The sequence below is a fragment of the Grammomys surdaster genome, unplaced genomic scaffold (assembly GCF_004785775.1).
Source record: "Grammomys surdaster isolate TR1022 unplaced genomic scaffold, NIH_TR_1.0 103844, whole genome shotgun sequence".
In the NCBI taxonomy this organism is placed as follows: Eukaryota; Metazoa; Chordata; class Mammalia; order Rodentia; family Muridae; genus Grammomys; species Grammomys surdaster.
In genome coordinates, this window is record NW_021609426.1 from 10,766 (window position 1) to 17,669 (window position 6,904).

At 37.5% G+C, this 6,904-nt stretch overlaps 1 non-coding gene across 1 annotated transcript; it reads left to right on the forward strand.

Annotated features, from left to right (window-relative positions):
* Positions 1 to 6,536: 6,536 nt before the first annotated feature.
* LOC114635427 lies at positions 6,537 to 6,662 on the forward strand. Its single transcript, XR_003713468.1, has one exon. It is a non-coding gene; the product is annotated as a small nucleolar RNA SNORA17 (small nucleolar RNA).
* The last annotated feature ends 242 nt before the right edge of the window (positions 6,663 to 6,904 follow it).

The following is a 6,904-nucleotide window of genomic DNA, read 5'->3' on the forward strand; positions in this document are numbered from 1 at the left end:
AAACTATAAGGTAGAAAATTCGTTAGTGTTTTGCTGTTATTAGAGGGAAGGAGCTCTGCATGGACTTCACAGTATTGCATGGCAGAACAGCTCAGTGTGCTCCACAATGGAGGATACATCCCAATATTTACCCTTACAGAGGCAAAATCATTAATTATATGAAAGTACAACAATGCTCTGAGGAAATCATGTTCTCTGAGTGACAACAGCAGTCATCCAGACCACGATGAGGTCACATATCTCTCCAAATGCACCACTATGGGGAAAGATGCTCATAATGGAAGAGGCTGAGCACGCTCAGGGACACTTGGGACAAATACAGCTTCATTAATTCTTAAAATTTCATGCTTTCAAAAGGAATCTAAATGCCAGTCATTTATAACCAAGTGTTTGCATAATCAACTTTAATTTACCCTAATGGATACTTCAGGTCCCACATGATTTTGAGAGTTTCATGTTCTTTTTTCCATAAATGAGTCACTATATTCAAGGTACAAAATATTTTTATATTTTTTTTCCTGAGCTGTATTGAGGAGTTCATGGAAGTCATAAAACAAAAATGAATTTACTTATAAAAACGGTTCACTCAGAATAAATATATAACGTCTTTTTGCATTGACTTCTGTGTGCCTGGAGCACATTTCTTTATATGGATTAGAACACTGTTCCAATTGCACTTGGGAAAAAAACAGATACCACTTAATATCTTCATTCAGACTTAAATGCCTTTGTTCTTTGTTGTAGCTCAATGGAATTAGTGGTGCCTATTATATCAGGAAAATTATTCTCAGATATGTGGTTGTGTAGCTGAAGTAGAATAAAGTCAGTTCAGCTGAAAGGGAAGATCTCAAGTTTTCTTAGCAAAATATGCCCATAAATTTCATACATAATTTTATCTGAAAAATGCTCACAACCCCTTTATGGCCCATCAGAAGCAGATGGGCAGCTCAGCTTCATACTTCTGCTTTCTGTCATTGGTTTAGCTTATGTATTACCAAACATGGGAAATTATAACTCTAGTGATAGTAATAAGTTCGACAATCTTATACTTCTAGGTTGTTGATGCTGAGGGTAAAACCTGTCTATGAGCTGCTACCATTGAACTATTAGGGGATTCCAGAGATGAGCTCAGTACCATACTTAATGAGGAGTCTGGCATGGTTTTTGTTGGTATCAGTTCATATGCATGGCACTACCCTCATAGAGTGGTATTTGATGGTGACTTTTTTCCTTGGAGTCATACACAGAATATCTGGAGATGGGATCATTAAAATGTCACTTCTGGAGGCTGAAACCATATGAAACAAATTACAACATGGCTGTGTACATAAAAAGTAACTCTAAGCCACTTAGAAAATGGAAAGAATACTGTTATTTTCTCAATTTTAGATCTAAACAGTAACAATTACATAAGTTGCAGAGTTCCCAAATGAAGAAAAACATTTAGGTATTTAATTAATATCCCTTCATTTCTAATAGTCTAACCTGACATATTGAGGGGCATAAGTCCAACAAACTGTGGTAGTGAGAACACTTTCATGTTTCTATGTGTATATGCTTATTATGAAACAGGACAAGATATACCATATTATTATGTTCTAACCATCAGTTAGACAACTTGAATGAGGCACTTATGTAAATAATAGGAGTTTCAAGTTGCTGGAAACACTGAGGGTAGCAGGTTCCTTGATCCATACCTGATCATATGATGTCTCCTTCTGCTGGTAATTTTGTAAAGTGTTTAAATTTGATAGAGTGTGGATGCTTTTTCACATGCAGGGTTGAACAATGAGCATAATCTAAAATGTTTCTTCGAATTGCTGAATTCATGTGGAATGAATAAATCGTCATCCCCTGTTGTCAGTCCCAAGCAACATTGACTTCCTTAATTTTTCTCAGGATTTGCTGAAGAGTCTTTAATTGTCTAAACATAAAGCATAGCTCCTCATGACACAACAGTGATATCATGTCATTTAGATACTTGAAACCAGAAACTTCAGTGATTTGCATGAATGATATTCAATTCTCCAGGATATGGGATGGAAACATTATAAGATCTGAGTTTCCCCACTGGGAAAGAGTTTTAATGGACAATATATCAAAATGTTTCTTTACCTTTTTAAAGATGAAAACCAAGTTTTGCATTTGCATGTCTTTAAAGAATACATCCCTCATATATGGTACAAGTGATTTGTCATGAGAACAAATTTATCAGTCAGTGTGAATCAGGGGAGGACCCTTTATCGTGTTGACGTTTTCAAAATTTTGGCCCTGTCTGTTGGGCCAAAAACTAAGGTTGAACATATTTCCTTTTTTCTTTTTGTTTATTTTATTGATTTACATTTCAAATGTTGTCCCCCTTCCCTGTCTCTGATCCACAAACACCTAATCACATCCCTCCTCCACTTTGTCTCTAAGAGGATACTCCTCCACCCATCCACCCATTCCTACCTCACCCCTCTAGCATCCACCTATGCTGGTGCATCAGGCCTCCACAGGACAAAAAGGCCTCCCTTCCCATTTATGCCTGGTGAGACAATCTACTGCTACATATGTAGCTGGAGCTATTCACCCATCTATGTATATACTTTAGTTGGTGGCTTAGTCCCTGAGAGATCTGGGCAGTCTGTTTAGCTGGTGCTGTTGTTCTTCCTATGGGTTGTGATCCCCTTTAGCGCCTTCAGTTCTTTCACTAAATCTTGCATTAGCGTCCTCTGGCTCAGTCTGAACATTGGCTATGAGTATCTACATTATCTTAATCAGTTGCTTGCAGAGCCTCTTAGGGACCAGGGTCTGTTCAGCAAGCACCTCTTGGCATCAGCAATTGTGTCTCATTGTTTTCCGTAAGGTTGTGTATGCTAGGTTATAATTTTCATTGAATTCCATGAAGTCTTTAATTTCATTCTTTATTTCTTCCCTGACCAAGTTATCATTGAATAGAGTTGTCACTTTCCATGAGTTTGTGGGTTTCTAAGGTTTGTTGTCGTTCTTGCTCTGTGTTTGTTTATTTATTTTTTCTTATTGATGTCTAGCCTTAGTCCATAGTGATCTGATAGGATGCATGAGATTATTTCAATCTACTTGTGTTGGATGAGTCTTGTTTTGTGATCAATTATATGGTCAATTTTGGAGAAGGTACCATGAGATGTTGAGGAAAAGGTATATTCTTTTGTTTTAGGATGAAATGAAATGTTCTATAGATATTTGTTAAATACATTTAGTTTATAAACCCATTAGTTTTGCTGAGTCTTTGTTTAGTTTCTGTTTCAATGACCTGTCTATTAGTGAGAGTGGAATATCGAAGTCTCCCACTATTATTTTTGGGGGTTCAATGTATGTTTTGACCTTTAGTAAAGTTTATTTTATAAACATGTGCTCCCTTGCATTTGGGGCATAGATGTTCAGAATTGAGAGTTTCTCTTGGAGGATTATTCCTTTGATGAGTATGAAATGTCCTACCCCATCTCACTTGATAACTTTTGGTTGAACATCTATGTTATTGGATATTTGGATGGCAACTCCAACTTGTTTCTTGAGACCATTTGCTTGGAACATGTTTTTCCAGCATTTTACTCTGAGTTAGGGACTGTCTTACTTATTGAAGTGTGTTTCTTAACATTTTTTTTTGTTTTGATTTTTCGAAACAGGGTTTCTTTGCACAGTCCTGGCTGTCCTGGAACTCACTCTGTAGACCAGGCTGGCCTCGAACTCAGAAATCCACCTGTCTCTGCCTCCCAAGTGCTGGGATTAAAGGCGCGCACCACCACCGCCCAGCTGAAGTGTGATTCTTATATGTAGCAAAATGCTGGATCCTGTTTGTATATCCAGTCTGTTAGCTTATATCTTTTTATAGAGCAATAGAGAGATGATATTGATATTGAGAGATGTCAATGATAGAGGATTGTTAGTTCCTGCTATATTCATTATGCTGAGGCATCCCTTCCCCTTGAGGTACCAGCCAAAGGACCTGTATAGTACAAAGTAGAGCATATTTAGGGAATGGGAAGGGGAGTTAGGAAAGAGACAGAGAGAGAGAGACAGAGACAGAGATAGAAACAGAGACAGAAACACAGAAAGAGACACAGGAGAAAGAGGAGTAGAGGCCTGCATGAACCTTTGGAGAGAAAGGGTAAGGGGAATGCAGAAAGAAGTGGAAGAGAGATAAGAGTGGAAGAGAGTAAGGGGCAAGGGGATAGGAGAGACAGGAAGGAGTAAAAAAAAGTCCATTTTATACTTAGTCAGGCATACCTGGATATTGCCAGGCAACTGCGGGGTAGAGCCTAGAAGAAATGATAATACAGATAGGTAAAGATTATCCATTTAACACTGTTAAAGACTGTCTGTCTAGTCATGATGTGTGTACTGAAAGTCCCAAAATCAGAGGGTTTCTGACTTTAAAAATAATTCTGTTTTCCCCAAGCCTTTTTCAGTTATACAAATTATAGATCATGATGAATACCACATCAGCATTTCTTTGAAAATTAAAAATTAGCTAAGAATTAATGGAGCAAATATTTAAAGAGATAGAAACATTGAAAGGAGTACAAGTTCACACTGAGATACCCTTGCTGTAATGTTTAAGGACCAAGGAGAATACATACACTAAACAGAGACCAATACAGCTCTTTTTGTAGACGAGTAGGTGTCAGCACTAAACTAATGATACAATAAAAAAATCTTGTTATTTTATTAAAAACGCCTGTTCTAACAATGTTGTTTGACTGGATGAACAATGAGACAGGTATATACAGGAAAGAAATACAGCATATTTTATTTAGTGTCTCTTCCTCATGTTCTCTGTCTACTTCTTCTCCCTCTAATTCTCTACATTCATCAATTTGTTTCCCTCCTGGGAGACAGTGTGATCTAGTTGAATGTATTTCACAAGACTTTGGCCACTTTAACATTGTAAACTATATCCATATAATTAATCCTTTTAACAGTAAAAATAATCATTGTATGAATATCTCAATAGTGTTTTAAAAAACACATCTTCGGCAGTCAAAAATCTTTAAAGAAGAAATCATATTTCTTCTTTATATGCTAGAAAACTAGCTTTGATAAAACTCAGGAAATATATTACCCAGTGTCAAAATACTAGACATTTTAGACCTCAGATTACACAAAAGATCAAAATATCTACTCTTGCCATTTGTATCTAAAACAATACCCCAGATACAACAAATATAGTCACTAATGAGCAACAAAAACATGAAATGAAATGTTTGTTAATATTAGTATTCACATTCATAAAGAAAAGTATAACTTAGATATTTATAAGTAATTAGAAATCTCTACTTCCTCTAAGGATAGCAAAATGCCCTTTTTTTCCCTTTTTATTGGATATTTTATTTATTTACATTTCAGATGTCATCCCCTTTCCTATGAAAGACACATAAGTAAATAGAGAATATATCTGTGTTCATAATGTGGACTACATTTTTTAAAAATTTATGTATATTTTGCATACAAGTTTGTAAGGAGATTATGCATATGTTCCTCAAAGGACAGAAAGTGATGCTTTAGAATCTGGGACTGAAGATGAAGACACCTGTGGGTCAGCTTGTGGGTGAGTGTCAATCCCAGGCCCCCTCAAGAGCACAAATGCTCTGAATCACTGAGCATTCTCTCTAGTCTCATAAATGTCTTTTAAAAGTATGTCATCTCCAATTTGCAAATAAACTCAATGTAATGGATTTAATATTCTTGAAAGAGTTTTGAAAGTTAGTAAACTCAGTTCAGAATTTATGTAAACACTTAAAGAACAGCATAAATAAGAAAATATGAGGCCTAAATAAGAAAATCGGAGGCCTAGAAAATTGGTATCATATCTTCTGACTTTATTATTCTTCTCTGGTGTATAAAATTATAGTAATTCTGTAGCAGGAACTTCCCTGTCCAATTTATTTAGATATTAGTGTGGAGGCCTGAGATTGGACAGGGAAAAGGAAAGTAGAGCACAGTGGGAGAGAAAGAAGGATATGGGGGGGACAGGGGAGTGAAGAGGAAGGCAAAGATGGAGGCAGACATGAACCAGCATGGCTTTAAGTAGCCACAGGTAGTTATGACTATCTTATAGGGTTAGAATAATTGGGATGACTTGTCTAATCTGTGTGGGCATCTTGTATATCAACTGGCCTTGAAATTATTGTGTGGACTTCTTGTGATTTGAGTATTTACTATATTTGAGTATATATATAAATCTGACTGGTTAATTATAAGCTACAAGTGTTTTGTTTCTACCAGTTGATGGGTGTTATAACAGTTCACTGCAAGGTGGAGGGTGGCTTAGTGGGGATGCTGTGGAAACAAGGGGAACTCAGGAACTCTGCCCCACTAGAGAGCCTGTTGAGGTGAAAATATCAGGCAGGGGCCAGGTGGCCAGACAGTGCTGGGCTTAGTATGGGATCTTGGCAGTTCTATTGGTTACTAAAATGTGGGACTGCTGGGGCTGAAAGAGTTGGTGACAGAGCAGCAAAGGTTGAGGACCATATATTTTAATACCTCCCTTAACAAAATTCAGATTATTGTGTACTCCTGCACCCTAGAGGATTATTGCTTCTGTGTCACATGTGTGTCAGCAGGTGGCAGAGAAGAGAGAGGCTATGTCTCTGGTCAGCCTTTTGACCTATGAACATCTGAATGATTAGTAGCCTAGCATTCCATGAAAGCAGTAAACCTGAGAAGACAACCAGACTAGGCAGGCCCAGACAGTCTCCTAGGACAGAGTGACAGATATTAGAACAACCACACTAGGACCAAGGTCCGTGGGCAGGAGTGAAAGGGGCAACTTGCATGGGGAACTCTGGCAGACATAGCAAGTAGAGAGCCCAAGACAACCACCAGAGTGGCACTGTGAGGCCCAGATAAGGAGCTAGACTGAGATGACCACCAGTCTATTCCC